This window comes from Hermetia illucens, chromosome 1 (genome assembly GCF_905115235.1).
Source record: "Hermetia illucens chromosome 1, iHerIll2.2.curated.20191125, whole genome shotgun sequence".
Lineage (NCBI taxonomy): Eukaryota > Metazoa > Arthropoda > Insecta > Diptera > Stratiomyidae > Hermetia > Hermetia illucens.
In genome coordinates, this window is record NC_051849.1 from 149,841,046 (window position 1) to 149,863,352 (window position 22,307).

At 39.3% G+C, this 22,307-nt stretch overlaps 2 protein-coding genes and 2 non-coding genes across 4 annotated transcripts in view; 3 read left to right on the forward strand and 1 right to left on the reverse strand.

Annotated features, from left to right (window-relative positions):
* Positions 1–22,307, forward strand: part of LOC119660402 (6-phosphofructo-2-kinase/fructose-2,6-bisphosphatase-like) — a 272,893-nt gene that overhangs the window by 108,232 nt on the left and 142,354 nt on the right. The gene's annotated exons all lie outside the window — the stretch shown is intronic.
* Positions 1–22,307, reverse strand: part of LOC119660415 (alpha-N-acetylgalactosaminidase) — a 152,409-nt gene that overhangs the window by 37,588 nt on the left and 92,514 nt on the right. The window lies entirely within an intron of this gene.
* Positions 14,108–14,179, forward strand: Trnac-gca. Its single transcript has one exon. It is a non-coding gene; the product is annotated as a tRNA-Cys (tRNA).
* Positions 16,304–16,374, forward strand: Trnac-gca. Its single transcript has one exon. It is a non-coding gene; the product is annotated as a tRNA-Cys (tRNA).

Genomic DNA, 22,307 nt, shown 5'->3' on the forward strand with positions numbered 1-22,307 from the left:
ACCTAATAATAATTCTTTCCATTATTATCAACATAATACGCCCAAATTAAGCGCTGTGATGTGATCATGTACCCACATAAAATTAAAATATTATATAATCAAACTAAATCATGCTTTTCGTCCATGTGGAGGTTTTGTTTTAATCACTTTGAAAACATTAGACCTAAATTGGTAGCATAAGATTTTAATCAGTTGGCACTTTCACTCAAAAAGGTCGAGTGAAGAAAAAACGGAAAACTATGCAGCGCTTCCAAGACAATGAGAAAATATGAAAAGATTTTTGGGTCCCAAAAAAGTAAGATGGAAAATCTATGATAGGTTATTATTTCACAAGTTTTGACTAGTTACAACCATTGTTGTACATCATTTGTTACCTCTGCTTCCTTATTTCAATTGCAAAAGGGAAGGTGCTCGAGTTGTGCAAGAGTTGGCTGATTTTCCGCTCGAACTCTTCATATGATTTTCATTTGAATTCTGTGGGCGTTTTTTTGTTTTGATGAATAATTAGGTTTCAATATGGATTTAATTCCACAAAAAAGAGAGGTTATACTCAATAGACAGGAAAATCACATCTTTTATTATTGTTTATTCAGCCATCCCAGTGTACACATGCACTTCTTACTGCTTTGTACTTTCATGAACATTGCATAATATTTTTCTTTGGAGAATTGCGAAGCATTACTGGCAATCGATTCGATACTCCGATAAAAACGCATGTCAATAAAAGAGAATATAATATCAACATTATACGCTACTTAGTGGCGTTTATTATTTCTCTGATCGACGCAAACCTAACAGTTCCCTGCTAAGAAAAATATTTAATAGAGGTCAATAATGTTGGCTTACCTGTTGTGTGAAGGTTAATGTCTTTCTTTTTTTCAAGTAGAGTAATCGTGATTTTAAATTTTTTAACTTTACAACACAAATATCAAATTGCATTTTTCTTTCACAAAACTTTTTTTTGAGATTCAGCCAAAATATATCTTGGCAGTTTTAAGAAAAATATGACTGCAGGGAAGTGGTTTTATTGAGTTTTTTTGAGTGGACTCAAATTGAATATGCACTTAATATGATTTTATATGGTTTGATGGTACAAGATGTTTACGCTTATTCATTATTAATCGCTTGGGTCGAAAATTATTTTCCAATCAGGCAGTAATTGGAATTTTATTTAGCATATTTTTTTCGGCTTATAGCCCCCATCGATTCAATCATATGCTGGAAAAATATCATATGGTTCCACTGTCGGCAAGAATTAATGGCCAGATTAAATAAATAATGGCGCTATAGGCGTTTATTTTGATATCCTCACATCTTTTATCATACTGATACGGAACTTCGTCACTGTACCATCGGTCAAGCTTCCCTTCTGGTCCTGGTCAGGTTATTTTGAAGGTTATGCATTCAATGGATCTTTCCTTTTCTCCGGTAACATTAAGAATCTGAAAAGTTTAAAGACTTCAGGTCTTTACATAGTATATTTTCCATTCTAATCTTTGGAGAAGAAGAATGCATAATAGCATCGGAATAGTAAGTTAGTAAGAGGCATTCTCGAAAGAAAGTTGTGAGCTTTGATGTTGGACCACAAAAAAAATCATGAACATGATGACAGGAACTATTTGAAAAAATTTTGCGATCGATTTATGTTACTGCGTAACTGACTCAGAATGAAACCATCGGTTATGAGAACTCGTTTTGTTCTTAATCGGTGCGCAGCGTCGAAACTCATATTTAGAACATACAGTTCAAACTATCATTTATTCTTGAGTAGCATATGACGGAACGTAACGAATGAGATTTAACTCTGGCTTCGACTGGATATTTTAAAGTGAAGTTTCTCCAATGTATATGCATTAGTATAATTAAAATTAGATGCGCCTCAATTGCAGGAACTTCGTCACATTAAGCCCGCCATCCACGTCCAGTTCGGCCTGTCGGTTACGCCTGAAGACTCCGTAGTTAACCAGCAGCCGTAGATGGGGTGCAATTGGTCTGTTAGTTTTGTTTAGGTAGCCTGTGATAAGGTAATCAGCCAACCCTGTTTGCTTAGGCTGTGAGCGAGAATTTTATGGGCATCTTGATTGCGAACTCGTGGCCGCGTTCGACAGAAGAATCTTCCGTAGAATACATGAAGATGGATGATTCCGTAGCCTACACAATGACGAAATCTATAAGCGATACCATGACCGTCCGGTTGTGGATAAAATCCGGCTCAATAGGTTACGGGTCACTTAATCCGTATGGATGAGGATGATCCCACCCGGAAAGTCTATAAGGGCAATATCTATGGTAGAAAAAGAAGACGAGGCAGACCCTGCCTAAGATGGAGCGATGGCGTAGGCCAGGACGCCAGACAGCTTTCAGGGATATCGAATTAGTGGACCTCGGCGCAAAACCGGGATGTCTGGAGTTCCTTATTAAGGCAGGCTTATACCGGATACCGGTTGTTGCGCCGTTGATGGTGATAATCTTGATCGCTGATAAACACTTTTTATAAATGCTCACGCATAAAAATATCTCAAATTTGCACCTCAACGCCTTCCACATCCAGGGTTAAACTAATGATGCCGCTTGGCTTGCCGGTACGTGGATGGTGCTTTCAGTTCAACTGGCGGCCTGGTGCACAGCGAGCTCATGTTCCATTACAACCATTGCATTATTTACCTTAATCTGTTGGTGGTAAAGAATCCATAAAGAACTAATCTCGGAACAGTGGAGTACAGAGGTGTTATCATAACGAGAGAGCGGATGAACTTGCAAGAAAAGAACTCAAAACTCTGCTACATATCACTGCATATGTAGCAATTAGCCCGTCAATGTCCGATGAACGGCGGGTTAGAACACTCGAAACCAAACCAATCAAAATTCCATTCAAACTAAAAAGATAATCTATTAACTACATTTGATCGAACTTTCCTTCAGGGTTCACCTGAGGAATAATACCAACAAAATGTGTGAGGGTGTTTCGTGCTCTTCATTGCATACTTTCCATAATGGGTCACCATTATATTAACTAAACTTAAAATGAGGGAGCTGAAATGAATGTGGGGAAACTATATTAGAAGGCTTGCCTGTCAGTTACGTCTGAAGAGTCTGCATTTGACTGGCGACCTTAACGTGGATGGGATGCAATCGACTGTTCTGGCGGCCGTTAATCGAATGAAAAATGATTCGGCTAACCGGCCAGATATGTTTGTTTAGGTGGTGAGCGAGAATTTCATGTTTATTCAGGTTGTGAACGAGAATTTTATGGGCATCTTTATCGCTAATGAACATTTTTGATGACTGCTCAAAAATTTCTCAAATTATTCTCTCAAGTCCTTCCACGTCCAAAGTTGAACTACTGATGTTGCGGCTTGTGAATACATAGATGGTGCATTCAGTTCAACTGATGGGCGGGTGCATTGCGGGCTCTCTCGGCAGAACGGACAGGCCGAACTGTATGTTGATGGCGAGCTTTAGTTTCATGTACTTTTTTGAGATTTTTCTTTTATTTAGAAGAAATAATTGGAATTCAATCAAATTTGGACTCATATTTCGAACAAAGTTACGCGGCGTTAGTCCCGCGAAGGTCGCAACTGGAGTTCTCCAATTGCGAGACGTATAGCGGCCCAAATTTTTATCTGAAACCAAAATAGTTTCAATTTCACATTACTAACTTTTTTACTAAGAATATCCTCAAAGCAGGAGGAAATGGGTAAAATTAAAAGTGAAGAAGAAAGAAGAAGTGTTAAAGGAACATATTTTAATTTTCACAATTTTTTCATCAATTTCATATTCTTCATAATTTTATCAGAAATCATTTCCAAATTTCGTAATAATCGGTTGATTAGTTTTTGAGCTAGAGTTTCCAAAAATTTGGAAAAAGTCATTTTGAGCAAAAATTGTTTGAACAGTCCCCTTTCGGATAGGAAGCAATTTTTCACTCTTACGCTCCCCATCCACGTGCAGTTCGGCCTGTCGGTTACGCCAGAAAAACCTGCAATACACTTGCCCACCAGTTAAACTGAATGCACCATCAACGTACTTGCAAGCTGCAACATCATTAGTTCAAATTTTGACGTGAAAAGGATTGAGATGCAAATTTGAGATAAAATTCTCGCTTACAGCCTAAAATAACATATCTAGCCGGTTGGCCGAATCATTTTTCATTCGACCATCGACCGCCCGGACAGTCAAAACAGATAGACCAACTGCATCCCATCCATGCCAGTTAAATGCGGATTATTCAGGCATAATTGACAGGCTGAACTGTACGTGGATGGCGGGTTTTGATTACAAATAAAATAGCGTTACAATAAATACAACTGCACTTGTACAAGGGACTAACGCCAAATATTTATAAATACGCTATTTACATAGCGCTACAAGTTTACATAAGGGGATAGCGTCCACTTCTTGGGCTTTCGCTCCTGAACCTTTACCCGATAATTGCTTCGTTCTACGCCCATAAAATCTAAAGAAACGAGAATTTCGCTTTGAAATTTCTGCTGCATCTTCTGGGATAGTTAAGCTTACGATTTGACCAATAAAAAAATCGATTCTGAAAATCTTCTAATTTGGTTTCCCCCTTAAGCAGTTCACTATCTTTTATGGAAACATCTGCACACGATGGAATACAGATAGAGGATATGAAGAAGAAATTCTGGGTGATTATTAGGGTAACTGTATTTTTTTTTTTTTTTTGTTGAACGGGAAATATCCCCATGTCGTTCTAGCACTTCGGCTTTTGTTCCGTTCAAAGGCCTGATTTAGTTCGAGTTCCGAGGCTCTCAAACCACCATCCAGCGTATCAAATCATCGCTGATTCCACCGGCCGTTTGGTCGTTTCCTATCGACTTCGATGTTCAGACCACTCTTGGCAACTTCTTGTCAACGCGAATGTACCATCGAAGAGACATCTTTCGGAATTTTTCGCCGATCGGTGAAATTCCTTACTGTTTGCGGGTATCCTCATTTCACGTGTTATTATGGCATGTTACGCCATTGGTCTAACGCAACATCTCCACCTCCATTATCGCAAGGCGCCGTTTATTGTCTATTATAGTTGGCCAAATTTGGATTTGAGGCGTTTGTCAAAGTTGTTATGTTGTGGAACCACACTTCATCCAGGCTGGGCCTGGTCGTTGGCTGATAGCATACATCCGAGATATTGAATTGACTTAGTTCTGGTCCACACTGGCAGTGGTAGTCCCTATTTCATTGGGATCGGTTGTCAAAAACTCAGTCTGAGACCGTGTTGCGTGAGACGATCATTCCATTTTTGACCAAGTTGAGTTCGAGATCAGGTTTGCAGCAAACTTTACCTTTTGGGTTTAACCCAGCATTCCAGTTCTTTTCGCATTTGGTTTGGTTGCCGAAGAGCATGCCAAACGAGTTTGTGTGTCACACGGTCAGATACCTTCTCGAGATCCAGAAATGCAATGTAGCGACGGCCATGCTTCTTATGGTGTTTCTGCATAAGTAACCCCGCGTTCAAAAATTTTTATGGTATGGGACAGCAACCCAATCGGACGATAATTTGAAGATTCTTCTGGGTTACCTATCTTATTCCATATTAGAACGGTGGTGCTTTCTTGTCAGTCAGATGTGAGTTCTACCCTCCCCAACAACCCGATGGAAGAACTCACTGAGTCATAGTGTTGGGTTATAAAGCCGTTCACTTTGCAGCGTTCAGATGCGATGTCGTCAGGTTCTCTTGTATTCCCGGATTTCACTCGTTTTGTTTCTTTTTCGACTTGAATAGAGCTGACAGTTGGAATTGTTACAAATGTCAGCAGTGTTTGTAGATGGGGAAGATGAACAAATTCTTCCGCTGAAATCTCCTCGAACTATTCCCACCATTTATACATCGCTACTCATCTGACTGGTAAGCAAAGTACCGTTCTCGTTATTAACGCACCAAAAGCGTACGATATCTTGTGTGTTCATGTCGGCTTTTGGCAAGTCGATACATATACATATCTCGAGTGTCCCAATTCATTGTAAAAATCTTTGTAATGGACTATTTGGGTAAAAGCGATAGCTTGGGTTGCATAGGCCGTTTTATAGATCGTGTCTTACTTGGTTCCACGATGCTTCCATATTCGTAATGGTTGGTAATCGCATTTTTTCTGTTTTCTCACGAAATCGCCACAATTTAATTCGCGGCGAGTCAGTGCATTCTACATGCTATTTTATCGGTAGTTTGATTTGCAAGACAGCAATCAACACCTGATGTTGAGGTGCAATGGTTCCGTAGGGAACGACTTTGCCGTCAGTGACAGTGATAAAATGTCGGTGTCTTATGAAGGTATGTATTGTCGATTTGATAAAGCATCATTTGCAAGTACATACAAGGTGATGACTGTCTGCAAAATCGGCTATATGCTCGCTATTCTCATTGCCTGGTCCAATCTCTTTTCACCCATACAGTCTTTTGCCATCTGCCTAATCACCCACATGACCATTAAAATCGCCCGCAAAGATGATATGGTTATCAGGCGGTGGCACGTTGGAGAGTTTTGTATTGAGAAGTTGCCAGAGGGATTTTTGTCCGCATCGCTCGACTTCTTTAATGGCATCCTGGAAACCTTCAGAGATGACAATGTCAATATCATATTGCATGTGGGCTATTAAAATAAAGGAGTTTATAGCCATTTCTACCGCGTCATCGAGCGTTTTGTAGAACGCAAATATCAATGCCCTTTTTCTGAATGGCTCTTGCCAGTAACGGTGCCAATATTTAGAATGCAGACACGTATTTGTTTTGATCATTTCTCGATAGGATCGGGCCCTTCTTATCACGTCGACTGTGGTGAACGCGCTGGCATTTCTCCGAGACTTTGAATATTTCAACACGGTCATTTTTGTCTTTAAGGGCCTTGCATGGATTTATTGGTGGGCCTGTTGCGGGACCTGTCACCAAGAGAAATCAGGTAGGATTTACAATAGTGGAGTAACTCCAACTATGCTTTATTCACCTCTTTCCCTGATCTCAACAGTTTATTTTTACTTTACTAAGGATAGTACAAAGTACGTTGCCTTAAACCCTCCTTCAAGAAAAGTAATGGAAAATGTTTCATCAAGTTTCAATTGTCGCTGCGACATGTAAAAACTGGGAGGTATGTAGTAGCGAAAGTTTCCACAAAAATGACGAAAATATCACGAAAGGGATTTGTATTGTTCTTAGTCAATATTAAATGGTTTGTCGTACAGCAGTTGTAAGCTTGATAAACTCAATCGTTCCAGACAAATTAATGCATTTCGTGCTCGTTTAGCCAAATCAGTTGAAGAAGTCATCGACGGTTATCAATGTCCAATGTTCTTCAAAGTTAACTATAAAGGGGAGGAATGATTTCGAAGTCAAGCCTGGAAACTTAGATTAGTGACGGTGAAATCGCTAGTTAGCGGTAGTTATAGATTGGATGAAGACGGGGCTTGACGTGAAAAGCTCCCTAGTTTCTTTGGGAATCGGCTGGCCAATTTTTTTGGATTTCCGCAACAAATGGACTATAGTTTGGAACAGAAGGCACATATTTTTGGACCACTACTTTCATTATGATGTCCTTTTCACTACATGTTTAATGGTCTTAATCTGCGAAAGCGTCTAGAATTGCAATTGTAAAACGTCCTCCGTCGCTTCTGCAGTGATAAGATCAAATTTGTTGAATTTTTTGGCGCCGTACTAAATGACGAAGATCGAAAGGCGTAAAAAATAGTTGATCTTGAAAAAAATTTCAACCGGGGTGGAATCTGGTTGTCCAGTGAATCTAATCCACTGAGAATTCACAAGGTGGATGACTCAATTTGCACGTAATCGTGGAGGCGCCAACATCAAAACCCTTTCTCCCATTTAATGCATAATATTTCTAAATTTCCTGTAGTTAAGCCCATCATTTTTACATGTCATTTGGAAGCTAACATAACGAGGCAGCTTTCATCAACTTTGTAGGTTTGTAAGTTTAAAGTACCGTTACAATATTGCATATATCTTCGACCTTTGCAATTGAAAAAATTGGTAATAAATTGAGGATTAAACGATTGAGGGAGTGAGGAATTGTGATTTTGTAGGGAAGGTCAAGCTTTTTGACAGTATTCACGAAAAACGCTACAACTCAGTAACGGTAACAGACAGACATCCAAATAGTGTTATCCACCATTAAAGTTTGTACCATCATAAACGGGACGCCCTGAATATAGTTTAACTTACAGTCGCTTTTATCCTAACAGTGGGTGGAATGTTTCCTAATATTACACTATATGGCGTTCGGGCCACTTTTTAAGGAAATGAATTATTATACAATCCACCATTGGTGAGAAAAGTATGCCTCCCCCTTGATTCTGGACCTTGGATGTATCATTGATCGAATTTTATGGGAATTCTCCAGATGAATTCTTCCACATCTTCAAAGTTGCACGGCGTTCGGCATCTTGTTGGATTTCCTTTTGAAGAGAAAGAGACTATGTATTGTCTAAAAAATTTGAGGTTTCTAATACGTGCGAGAGAAACAAAACAAAAATACCAAGGACACAATAAGTTATGATAGTGAAGGATGAAATGAAAGCAATTTAATTTCTATGGAAACATCAGTGATAGATTAACGATAACTTTCTGTAGTCTCAGCTGATTTCCCATCAAATTTGATACTGTTGAAATTAAGCTCTTGTTATTTGAAAATCTGATAAAGATGGACTTTAACACGGGCCGCAACATTTGGCAGATATTGCGTTCCTTTAATACATAAGTTCGAGATTTTGTGCTTCGGATTAGCACCAGATTTTCGAATATTACGCTTTATGTGGATTTAAAATATACATTCTTGTTGAAAGACCCCGTATTCCTTGAAGAAAAATCATGAAGATCTATACTGAGAGTGTGTCAGTTTTAGAGGGACCCTCAATATACTCGGTTTTCACTAAATAATTCCAAAGAACTTTGTTCGCACTAGGATATTTGAAATTAGTTTCCTAGAAATCGGATTTCAACAAAGTTAGGAATAGGAACTTAACAATTTATTAGCATTCCATACGAATTCGCTGAAGTGAAATAATCATTTTTGTGAACTATCACAAAATGGAGATGTGAAAAAAATGGCAAGAATAAAAGCACGAATAAACAATGTGCATGTGGAGCTCGAGTTTCTCCTGTTTGTTTTTAAGGAGAGAAAACGATTTTTGTCTTATCCGCTTCAAGCGGTGACGGAACTGGAACTTCCCGTTTAACAACACTCGAATTAATCGCATTCGATTTTAGCTAATTATCAGTGTTATTTGTATTCAAATGATTTGCTGTTAGCCTTCATCGCCAGCGGGACGCCCCAATTAAGAAGAGTATTTCCCATACTTGGATGACACCTACCGAAAATGTCTTCAGAATGATTCCAACGACCCCAACAGTTTTATATCATTTTCAAATTACCTCCACCGGTTAGCATCCTAAACAAAATGATGTAACCTCACTATGATTCCTTTATGAAGAAGATTGAAAAGACCCAATCTGTGAGGCAAATTGTATCTTTCTTTGATTAAGGGCCCGATATTTGTTATGAATGGTGGTAACCTATTGTGCCTCTCCAGTTGCTGCTGCTGTCACATTTGTGAGTTATGTTTGAGCAAATGTGAAAGTTGTGTATTGCACGCATCTCCCCATTGTGACTATGAGGCATTTATTTATCTCCCTAGACGCCGCATTATTATATGGTGTATTGTATTCTTCAGTAACAATTTTACGAAAATTTTATTCATGCAATTTGCCAGAAACATCATTTATTCAGTGACAAATTTTCAGACAAAAGAAACATTCATCACTTGCCGGTTGTTTATTCAGTTGATGGATTAAGGGGACTACAAACGGAATTCGGAAACCAATTTTTGTTATTTTATTGAACAGAAGGCGGAAAGTTTTGAAAGTATATTCTAAAACACAAAAAAAGGATCATGTTTTGAGAGTTTACCTTTGTAGGCTAATCAACTTAGTCCATTGACTTCTCATTCGTTATTGTTTAACTTATTATGACAAAGCAAAATATGATAGATTTGAAGATCCCATGAGTCTGCCAGCTCATGTGTAGAAGTAATGAGACCTCCTTAAATTGTCTGTCACCCAATCTTGCACCTGAACAGTGTGAACTTTGCTAAAGTCCGGTGCTAATTGAAACACAAAACGATACAAACATAAAACGTTTTTTCTCGGTCACTTGTTCAATTTCTACTTTACTAGATTTCTTGGTATTTTCCGTAGTTTCTCGGTGAAAAAGTACATAAATGTCTTGACATAACACTCTGTGATCTGCAAGTTGTTGATCTTTTGTTCTTGGGGGCAATGTACAAATTGTCATTGTTTTGTCGGCAATTTGCAATAAGAGAATTTGTGGGCTTTTTATTGTTTTGTTTAGTCAGAAGGTATTTGAAAGAAATACGATAGACGAAGTTCCCAATGAATTAGCCAATCTATTTTTAGTGCACTTACCTTTGGTATGCAAATTCAGTAACGTGAATTTTTCTTTAAATTCCATCACAAAACCTTCTTGTACTAGGCCCCCTTCTCCGCATCCCATATGTACATAGGTTTTAGCTGCTTCATTGTTGATAGTGAATTGAATTTGTCTCACACGTTTATTGCTTTGGGTATAATATATCGCGTTTGCAATTTATATAAAACTTTATATTAATTGAATACTTTCGACTCCAATATGTCTTTTTATGAGAAGTATTTTCTATAGGAATGATCATTTACATTCCAATCTGTTATAAATTTGGAAAGGTGTCAATAAACTACGGGGCGAATCGGGATATTTGAGACTAGTACTTATTTATACCTTCCTAGCTACATGATTTGAATAGCATTATATATAGAGACTTTACAATGTTCGAAACTCTTGAATTTTTGATTAGTTTCAGAGGCCCTCTTCAGTAATTTCAGTCTAATAATTGTATATATACATATATCATTAACACTTAAATCCAGTATTTTCTCTGAAAATGAAACCTCAATCGGAGCTCCTTGATGTGGTAGAGCATTATCGAGGTATTTCGATTTAAGACTTCATGCTCGTAACTGTTGATGCACCTTTAGTGTAATTAAGGGACACAACCGGTAGTAATTAATATCAAGGTTGAAAGGAAATCTGTCAAAGATACCCAAAAAAAGGATCACAAGGTGCTAGAAAACCTTCGGTTGGTTTCCGTGACCACATGCTGTATCACAACGTCCCGTTACAGATTCGGGACTGCGCATTGTCTTCGGGTATATGATTATGTCTTTCCCGAAAGCAATCTGAGACGGGATCACTCAGCCAAGGAATCGGAACAAAACTGCTAGCTAGAATTCTATCGGTGTGTGTATACAAATACGTTACGTTATACATACACAATCATCCAGTTAGTTTGGGTGAATGCGTACCACCAGTTTACATAACATTCAATGCTTACCATAAATCGCTATCAATGCGTCAGCCCCTCAATTCCATTGGCCCTGCCAAAATATATCCTTATGACTAAAAACAAGTCTTTACATTTACATTCGCAATGACAATCCCGCCATGTAAGTATATTATTGCCTCAATTACTTATAATAGCATTTTTGGCAAAGGTTTCTGTATTGACATTGTGTTTACCGGTATGACATGTCACCTCAGCATCAACAATATAGACAGCTTGTCAAATAAATGAAAAATGTGAAACAGAACGATTAACTAAAGCCTTTAACCCTCCCTCCCTTTCTAATTACAAAACCTCGCACTCAACACATAAAATACCTAATTTTGGATACTTCTTCTCCAATCAAAAGGTCCAGAATAACGTCCATCAGTTTTAAACGCTTATCTATGCCGGCCATTTTGCTTCCAATAGCATCTTTCTTTGAAAATATCCTGCAAAAATTGACTCCTTACTCAAAAGAAAGGTCAACAGAATAAGTAACGGGATTAAGACGAAGATTGTAAGAACTGTCCGCTCGCTTCCTAGAATTTACAACGTCAAATGAGACGAATCGCTTTACGCTGTGAAGTAAAGTTTCATGCTTTTTTCTTGATAGACTACCATAACAGGTCGTCTTACGGCTTCTGCGAGTTTTTCAGTCTCCCGTTTCGTGCCAGCGCGTTTCATCGGGAAGCGCGCATCTTACAAAATAGTATGTGATCCCTTAATAAGGTGTACTACAGAAAAGTGGCATAGCTGAAAATGAGCGGCAAGCTTGCCAAAAAGGTTTCAGCGATCATACCTGAATCTGCACGGGGACATCATCTGAAGTAGTTTCGGCCATAAAGAGATTTTCTGGTATCATGGGAACGGGAATAGCCCTCCCACCCGATTTACTCAGAAACGGCTGAACCGATTGTTATGACATTTGGTCTGTGTATCCCTTTACATGTAACGGGTGGCGCCGTTTTGTGTTGAATTTTAAGGGGGGCTCCCCATAAATTCGAAAGGAGGGCGTACATTTTTTGCACAGAACATGGTCATGTGCGGTATCAAAAGAAAGGGCCTAATTAGTACTTTGAAACTGATCTTTTTCCTGATATTGGGGAGATAGAAAAATCTGAAAAAAATCAGTGGTGTATCTAAACGAAATCTAGGCTTCAAAATACATCACATTCCGATATTTGCACAAATAAAGGTTATAACATAGACGATAATATAGGACATAATCCTGAAAAGTTTGAAGACAATCCGACTATTATTAATAAATCTATAGAAGATCAAAGCTTCGCATTTCGGGTAAATTTATGGCACCCAAGACATGTATGAAGTCATTATCATCTAAAGTGAACTTATATGAACGGCGGGGTCGATGGGAACGTTTTTTCGTACAATTCTTTGATTCATGATATTCTCAGATACGGTTGAAAAGGCATTTGACATATACTAATAACTATTCAGCAATATATTGCACCTTTTCAACAACAGATGATGCAGATGGTATCTCCTCTTCTGCTTTTCTGATAAGCTTCACAGAAGTTACCAACAACTGATTTAACATATCCTTAGAAATGGATAGAAAACGTGCGTAAAATCACAAAAGGGATATCCCCTTAAAAGGATGATAAGTAATGTTTTGTGATGTCAGTACCTATGTGGTATCATATCACAAAATATCATCCAGGAATATAATGTATTGTTCAATACATTACATGGTGCTATCTATATATCTTCTCGGCTTTTATTCTGGAAAAGTGATTTCGGATTTGTGTGTAACAACTTTTAATTATGGGGATATTCCAAGTATCCTTTCCAAAGTAGTAATTTTTTTCTTTTTCTATACCCCTTGTCCCGTTCACAAGCGGGGTCGGCTCGTTGTGATTGGTTTCGCCATTTGATTCTATCAGATGTCTGATCTGATTTCGTAGTATCGGCTGTCGAGTGTAATATTTGACGTTAATGATGTGCAGTCGGGGTAATGAAAGGTGATGTTCCTGACATTACTTTCTGATATCATCTTTTTTAAAAAGTGGCGTGATATCACCACATTTTCTAAGGTAATGCTCCACACACTACAAACTACTATAACAGTTCGAAAAATGTAGTTGGTTCCATCAAGCTGCACTTAGTTGTTGGCAAACCAGCATAGCTATTTTTCACCTGTTCACTGTTGACTATTATTAAACAAAGGAGGTTTTATAATCCCTTTGTGACTTAGGTGCAACGCATTGTATTCCCGAAAACCCCAAATGACATCTTACTTTTGAAACTGCTCTCACATAATGTGGATAATAACATAGTCCCTGACTCTATGAGGCATTTTATCCTGGACGAATACCTGTTGGCCATCCTTTTCAAACGAACATATGCTTGAGAAATTGGGACGACATTCGACTCTGTTAGCAGTACTTCTTCAAAGATTTTTTCCTTTTTGTTGCCCGTTATTCCGCAAGGATGTTACCGAAGCATGATTACTGTTATTTATTATACCTTCTCTTAGAAATTCAAACTTATTGAATGGTTCGTCCACATTCAGTACACAATTGCTAATTTTCATACCCAACTACAGAAACTTGATAGTGTTGTATTGTGGAATCTTATCTCCGCTTCAATAGGGTTCTTCTTTGTCTTCTATTTTAAGTGATTCGAGATTAGATTGCAAACAATTACGGGAAAGAAGTAAATTTAACAGATTGTTTAAGGGTGTGGGGATATAGCTCAGTGGTAGAGCATTCGACTGCAGATCGAGAGGTCCCCGGTTCAAACCCGGGTGTCCCCTGAGCAACTGGATCCTTTTTGGACGTGCGATGGTCGAGTTAATTAAACGTTAGCCTCACATTAATAATCTCTGACTTCAAATTGTTTGATTCAATTCGATGACTGTATTTGTCTATTTGCTGGAGGCTCATCATTTGCTGATGCATTACAATGATAATGAAAAAATAAAATTTCCAATCTATAATAAAATAAAAATAGCATAAGGGAAATAAAAGATTGTGGATGCGCCTCATATTGTCCGCAAATGACTGAAAAGTTCAAAAGAAACTGATAGTGTGATAGCGCCGTACATCAATTATTTATAGCCTAATAGGTATGTATGGGGCTTAAGAAACACAATAAGTTGAATGTATGCTCTTATTATGTTTTTATTGTGTCTCTACAATAATTATACTGTCTAATGAAGGACTTAGCCACCATCAAAAACGGGAATTCCGGAGAAGCTTGCACTTCCCTTCAATTGTCTTCCTCAGTGTATTTCTGCAGCACCCATTCGTCGCAATTTTTTCTTTCTAATGTATCAGGTCGGAGCACCCCGATGACACGACGCACACGAGTATAGCCGAAATATTGCAACTATCGAGTAACAGTGGTGGTCACTTTCCATGCGCCGCTCTCAGTTTTTCTTCCATGCCGAGGGAAACATTCCAAACACAGTCCCTATTAACGCTGTCGAAAGCGTTTTCAAAATCAGCAAAGTCAGCTGCAACGGAGATCTAAATTCTACACACTGTTCCACAATGGTTAGGAGGGTGTAAACATGATGGATGCCGTAAGATCTCATCCTATCCCTACCGAGACCAAGAAGGAATGACCGACGTATAAATGCGGCGGTGACCAACTGACCAAACGATTCATTAATTTATTTTCAAGGTTTGGGACACCGAATCAATACCTGATAACTGGAAACGAGGCATTATCTGTGTCCTACATAAAAAGGGGAATATCACGTACCATCGGTAAAATATTCTTCGCCACACCAGCTAACTCCATACTTAAGCTTCCCTCCGAGTAAATCAGCACCAGATAAAAACGCCAGGATCGCTCTCGAGACCTTTCACTATCAACAACGGTCAGGACAACTATCATACATTCCTTTTAACCGGTCATGTACCAACTGACCCGGGATACAGGCCGTTTTGATGAAATTCGATACAGTAGACGGTGAGCGGGTTAACTAATACGTATGGGTGAGGATGATCCGGGCTAGGAGGTGTGTAAGGACAATCTCTATGGTAGAAAAAGAAGATGTGGCAAATTGGGCCTGAGATGGAGCGATGGTGGAAGGCAGGAAGTCAAACAGTTTCTAGGGATATGAAATTGGTGGAACTCGGCGCAAAATTGGAATGTTTCCAGTTCCTTGTTAACACAGGCCTCGACTGGATCCCGGTTATTATTGTGCCGTTGATGATAAATTTGAGAGTAAGCTCTGTTAAGTTCTTTCCCACCCTAGATAGAAGTATCCTATATATTAAGAGCAATAGCTTCAACAGCCTGAAATGTGTCTTGACATTATTTTTTTTAATAAAGTCTCGCTTGGCAGTCCGGCGAATACAATCGGTGTTCCGCTGGCGGCTGTTCGATTGACCTAGCAGCCGCGGGCCTGAGATGGCGAAGGCTTACAAGCTGTGCGAAGTCAAGGAGAATTTGGCCCGCTTATAACATAGCCCGATCACGAGAGCTCCTGTGTCAGACGCGTGGAAATGCATTCAAGATTACTACGGTCTGCACGGGGCATTGGCCCATTGTGGACCATGCCGCTAGGCTCAGCATACCCTAAAACTCGCATTGCCGAAGCTGCGGAGAAGAAAGGGAAACCCTCATGCACTTTCTCAGCGATGGTTCAGCTCTGGCTAGAGTCAGGCTGCGGACACTGGGTAAATCATTCTTTGGGGACTTCAGAGAGGTTTCTAGCTACAGGGTGGGAGATCGTGGGGAATCGTACCATTTACATTTAGTACACAATTAGTAACTTCCATATCCAACTACATAAACTTCTAGTGGTGTTGTGTGGAACCTTATCTTCATTTCATTGTGGTTCTTGTCTTTTATTTTAAGTGGTTGGAGATTAGATTCGCGAGCAATCATGTGAAAGAAGTAAATTTAACAATTAATCTCAGGGTGTGGGGATATAGCTTAGTGGTAGAGCATTCGACTGCAGATCGAGAGGTCCCCGGTTCAAACCCGGTGTCCCCTGAGCAACTAGACTCTTTTTGAACGTGCGATGGTTGAATTAACTATTATTAAGCTCCGCGTTCAAATTGTCCGATTCGGCTCAGTGATGGGTGTTAATTGTCTTTGCCTAATTGCTGGGAGCTTATCATTTACATAGTGCCAATTATATAATTAAACAAGCCAATTTCTTAGCAGTAATGAATTAATAAGTCGGGAAACCGGAAGCTGGACCCTTCAGGTACGAAAGGTTTTATGTATTTCTTAGTACGTAGCACGTTAATTCGGGCGATATGATATGATAAGACTCTGAAGTCTTGAATTTTCAAAGAAGCAACAACTTTGACGTATTATAACTTTGTTAGTAATAGTGCGATTTCCACCAAACTTGGTAAAATCATGCTCTATATTATAGCCTACATCACTGCACGTATTGCTAGGGGGGTTTTGCAGCCAATCACTAAAAATTATACTAATATACTATTATCAACTTTATTTGAACAGATATCGGTATGGAAGGTATTTCGGAACCCAGGCACCATATAGTGGCAGCCTCCTGATTTTTTCAGATTTTTCTGTTGGGTAGTTTCTGAGAATGACCCCCTTAAAGAAATGCCCATTTTCAACCCCCCGCACTCTCCACCTTTCTAACAGATGTCAAAACTAAGGTCGATTTCGAAAAGTACTAACCGATACCTTTAATTATTTACTTTGAGGCTTTGCATTCGCTACTCTTGTAGGCTAAAATCAAATAAAATTAGTACAATAGTAATCATTGACTTTTTAGTGGTTCTTCAATTATTAATACCTAGATCAATAATAATACTGAATAATAAACTTTATGGTTTTTACCGTGTAGATTCAAACTGATATAAATCTAAAAGACAGTCCCGTCTTCTCCAATGGCCTTACTTTGTTTACTTTTATTTGATTCTTGTTTTCCTTCACGTCTTCATGGGTTCTCCCAACTTCACAAGTCAAGATGTTCGATTTCAATTTGCAGTTTTAATAACTTTAATATTGTCTTTTCTAAGCTTGTTTTCGGATAAATTAATAAATTGAACCTATTTTTACCTTCAAGGAAAGCTTGAATCAGTGGTTCTATTTTACAACATTTTCTGCTCATACAGCCTCAGAACGAAACATACAAACATTACTGTTAATGTTGTTTTAGTAACTTTGTTACTAATAGTATGATTTTGATGATACTTGGGGATAATATGCTTCATATTAAATTTGGTCCTACTACCAACTTGTATAACTCTGGGATAAACTTAAGGGGGTTTTACTCAATTCCCCCCAAAAATATGGTAATATACTATTATTAACTTGCTTTGAACGGATATCGATATGTAGAGTATTTTGAAGCCTGGGCACCATATAGAGGCAGCTTCATGATTTTTTCAGATTTTGCGGTTGAGTAGTTTCTGAGAATGGGTCCGTTAAAGAAATCATCACTTTCCACCTCTCCCACTCTCCATCATTGTAACAAATCCCAAAACTAATACCGTCTTCGAACGGTACTAATAGATACCTTTCATTTGATATCCCATATGACTATATTCGGTGAAAAAAATTTTAACACTCCCCTTTTACATGTATAGGGACCCCCTAAATCTCAATGTAGAAGGATATCCCTCAATGCATGTCTGGGCGTCCACAGTTCACACCTTCTCATTAAATTTCGTATAAATCGGTATGACCGTTTCTGAGAAAAGTGCGTGTGACAGACAGACATTGAACCGATTTTAATAAAAAAACCGACCCGAAGAAAGTATGAAAATGCTAAAACAAGTGCTACACTGGGAAGGTAAACTTCAGTCGCTATAAATGTTCTCACGTTAGCTGCAACTACAAGCTTACTATCCTTGAAAAGTAACGAAAAATGCATGGCAATTGGCTTCACCAGCGAAAACGCCTTTGCTACTACTTTGAATATCGGTTCTATAGACCCCTTTCCCAGTACTTCGACGGAATAGTCCCTACGCCTGTTGCAGCTGAGTGTGCTCTGTCAATTCCGGATGACAAGCAGTAGTCTCCTTAAAAGAATCGATCCTTACCCGTACCAGACCGAATAGTGCACATTTGACACGCGTGGTTGACCATTTATTGCCCATAAGTCGCCAGAGAGATTGATTAGAAGCTGCATAAGGAAATTTCCTTCTCTTCGGTGAACATGTACATCCATATGTTATTTGATGGAGATATTGGAAACTAGAACCGTTGTTATCGTTCCTGATGCTTTTAGTTTTCTCCAGTAATAAAAACAAGTAGCTCTCTACATGGAATAAATTAATTTTGTAGGAGGAAAACTACGTGTTTTTGTTATTGATACTGGGATCATCAACCGTTTGTAGAGAAGTGTTATTGGGTGAAACTGATGAAAGATCTCTAAAACCAAAATTATCCATGATTAAGGAGAACTAGAATAATTCGGAGACCACTGTCGGGATGCCCGATGCTGACATAAACATCAACCACGGTTAACTAGGAGTTAAGACCCAAGGATTTCTAGGCTCTGTCAACCACATACAATTTGACTGTTCGAAATCTACAAAGTTGATCGATTAATTGTGCGTTGATTTCCAACTATTTATACCTCGCTACGTTGCAAAATATGATAAGCCGTTCTTCTTAGGTGTGAACCTACATACCTGGACCATGGAACTAGTATTGTAATTATATATTACTTTTTTAATGTTGCATGCCATATGTTATTCAATATATTTTAATTTATCACTGAACAAATTCTCAAAAACATGTGTGGTCTGGGAAGAAAGGCTTTAGCAGGGCCTGGGAGATCCCTTTAAGCATACCTCCGACGTCAAAGCTGAAATGGTGTAGCCTTCGCTCAAGCACCTCGTATGAGCTCTCATAAGCTGGCTGCAGCGGCCTTCAGGAAGCCTCCGTCCTAAGACGAGTATGTAGCAGTCAAGATCTCTGGCCGCCGTCGTTTTTCGCGTGGTTGGCGAATGTTGACTTCTTCAGCTTCCGTACTGCGTACTGCGGCAACCCAGAGGTGCTTGGCCTTATAGCAAGTACAGGGTCGCTGGGAAGTCCATGTTCTCCAGGTCTGCGAGATTTACAGGAATTGATTGCGTGATTGTCGCGCCCGGAGGCCACGTAGGACGGGTGCCAGAACTAGCGACCAAGAAGGCGCGCCTTGGACTCTTATAAGTAACTTCTGTGTCATCTTTCGAGCATCCCATTGGATTGCGGGTAGTACGCGGTTTTCTGGTGACGTCTGAAGCTGAGGAGTTTACCTAATTCTGACAAAAGGAAAGAGTCAAACTGCATGCACTGGTTAGTGATTATGATTGCCGAGACACCGAAGCATGGCATCTTCTCTCGACAGAAGATTGTATAGTGATGTCTCTCAGGGGTATCGCCTCAGGCGAAATTGTGTGAATCTCGAGATGGATTATGTGAATGAATTCTCTTGGTGTAAAAAACATTCGAAGTGTTTGGACCAAAAACTAACTTCCTTGTTTATAAACGGCCTAAAATACTTTGCGATGACTAACCGATTCGTTGTCCGGATACCTGGGTGCAGAAGATTGTGAAATCGGCCAGAATATATGATACTGGTCCCTTTTCTATGGTCTCGAAGTATATACTAGACATTAAGTCGAAAATAGGAAATTCCCTAAATGAGTATTTGGCGTTGGCCCTGATGCTCCGAAGAACTGCGTCGCCCTTCTGCGCCTCCGCGAAGGCCAAAAGATCGACGAAGGGGTGGGGAGATAGTCTTGACCTCTGCAATATGTAGCAAAGTATCGGAAAATACTTTATCTTTTCCAGACACGTGTTGAATGAAGGCAGGGTACTGGCAGTGTCCGGATAGCTGAGTGGTTAGAGCAATAGGCTGTCGTACAGTGTACTGTAGTGTACCGTTACAGTCTTGAATGAAGTGCTCTAACACACTTCAAGGCCCTGATCCAATTGGATTGTTGCGCCAATTATTATTTCTAGTTGCCACAATCTCGACAGATGCCGAATTTTACCCAATAATAGCAATAAGTGACAAGAATTTAAACTCGGCCGGTGGTAGGTCAATGGGAGAATCCGCCGAGAACTCCACGCAACATCGAGCACGTATGCTGAATGACATATTTCGAACTAGGCTGTGTGAGAGTTCCAGGACATCAAGGGACGCCGTGGATTACTTATGATGCGTCAACACTGTGAACGGCCTTTATTGCGAGATGCGGGTCTAATAACTCACGATCGTAGGTGCTGTAGTTCCATGGAAAAGGAGCTCAATGACTGCTACAATTGGTTCACCGTTTGGTAAAGGACAGCACCTACGGTGATGTATGAAGCATCGACGAAAACGGCTAGGGGTGCATATTACTGTGGGAATGTAAGAAGCCTAGCTTTTGTCAGTTATTGCTTGGTGGTCGCAAATGCTTGGACATCCTTTGGGGACTACGCAATCAAGTGGAAATGTTGGTCCTAGACAAAATAGGCGTTAAGGAATGATCGATGGTTGGTGGTTTTGTGCAAGAAATGTCGGTATAAGTTGAACATGCTCAAGAATCTGCTCAGATCCTTAACGGCTTTCGGAAACGGGAAGCTGGAAATCGTTTGCTCTTTGGCTGATCCGGTTAGATGCTTTCAGGTGACCGAGGAATTTCACTTGTGATTTTAAGAATTTGCATTTATCAGCCGGCCTCAAAGAGACGAAGTGCTCTGAATATTCAGACTCAGAGGAGGACGCGACTAGAACATTATCAAAATATGTGAAACAAAGGAGGTGTAGTATCTTCGTTGCTTAGAGTGGATGAATCTCTGAAATCTTCGCACTGCATTGCACAGTTCAAAAGTCATCCTAGTAAACTCGAAGAGTCTAAAAAGTGTTTATAATGCCGTTTTCGGAATATCTTCGAGAGTTACAAGCATCTGATGGTATGCCTTGATTAAATCCAAGGCGGAGAAAATACGGCATTCGGTGATAGAGTGCGCAAAACATTGGATGAGTAGAATGGGGTGTCGGCCTGGAATCATCTGGGCAGTTAGACGTCTGTAATCGCCACAAGGTCTCCATTCGTCATTAGGTTTAGGAACCTACCTGAAGGTCTAGAAATACCCTGCTTAAAATGTTCTCCGCGCAACGGCCAATATCTGCGTTGATGTTGTGGTATTTTTAAAGAAGTACGCGAACACGTGGGTTGTATTCGCGATGGAAAAACAAAGAAGAGAAAGAGTATTGGATGTTCACGTTAAGATTCTTCCTTTAAAGGTTGTTACTATGTTAGTCGATTCCAAGATGCGTTGATAACCGAGACGCTTATTTTTGCAAATTACTTTTGTGCTTGCATTTTCGCTACTCCCCTTCTTTTTCTTGCAATATTCTATCCGTGTTGATTATAACACCATTACTTGCATTGTGCTCAAATCTGTTTCTGTGAGTTGTTTGATCTGTTCTTTATAGTCCTCAACTTCGTCATTATTACAATTAAGATAAATCTTTACCCCATTCTCAATTTCTTGCAAAATACTAGTTTGAAGGCGTTGAATTTCTTTTCTTGTCTGGGAATCCGCTTTAGAAATAACAAGTACCACATTCATTGTTCCTGAAAACATCAAATGACATTTTCCTTTTGCCATTGTTCTTACATGGTGTATGTTATAGTAGACGTCTCGAGAAGCAATTTTATTCTTGATTCTCGCTAGACTAACAACTGTATCTAGATACAGTTTGAAACCTTCTTCTATACGTTCCTTCGATAGCCTGATAGGTGACAATTGATTGATATTATCGTTGCAAATTTCACGTGCTGTTTGCAATGGCAACTGTATCCTTTTTATAATACTTTTCCTCCATCCTCCTTTCCTTAGAAATTCGAACTTCCCGAATTGTTCACACACTTTCAGCAGACATTTACTAACTTTCATGTCCCACTAGAAAAACAATGCTGCAATATAGAATTCTATCTCCGTCTCATTGCGAATCT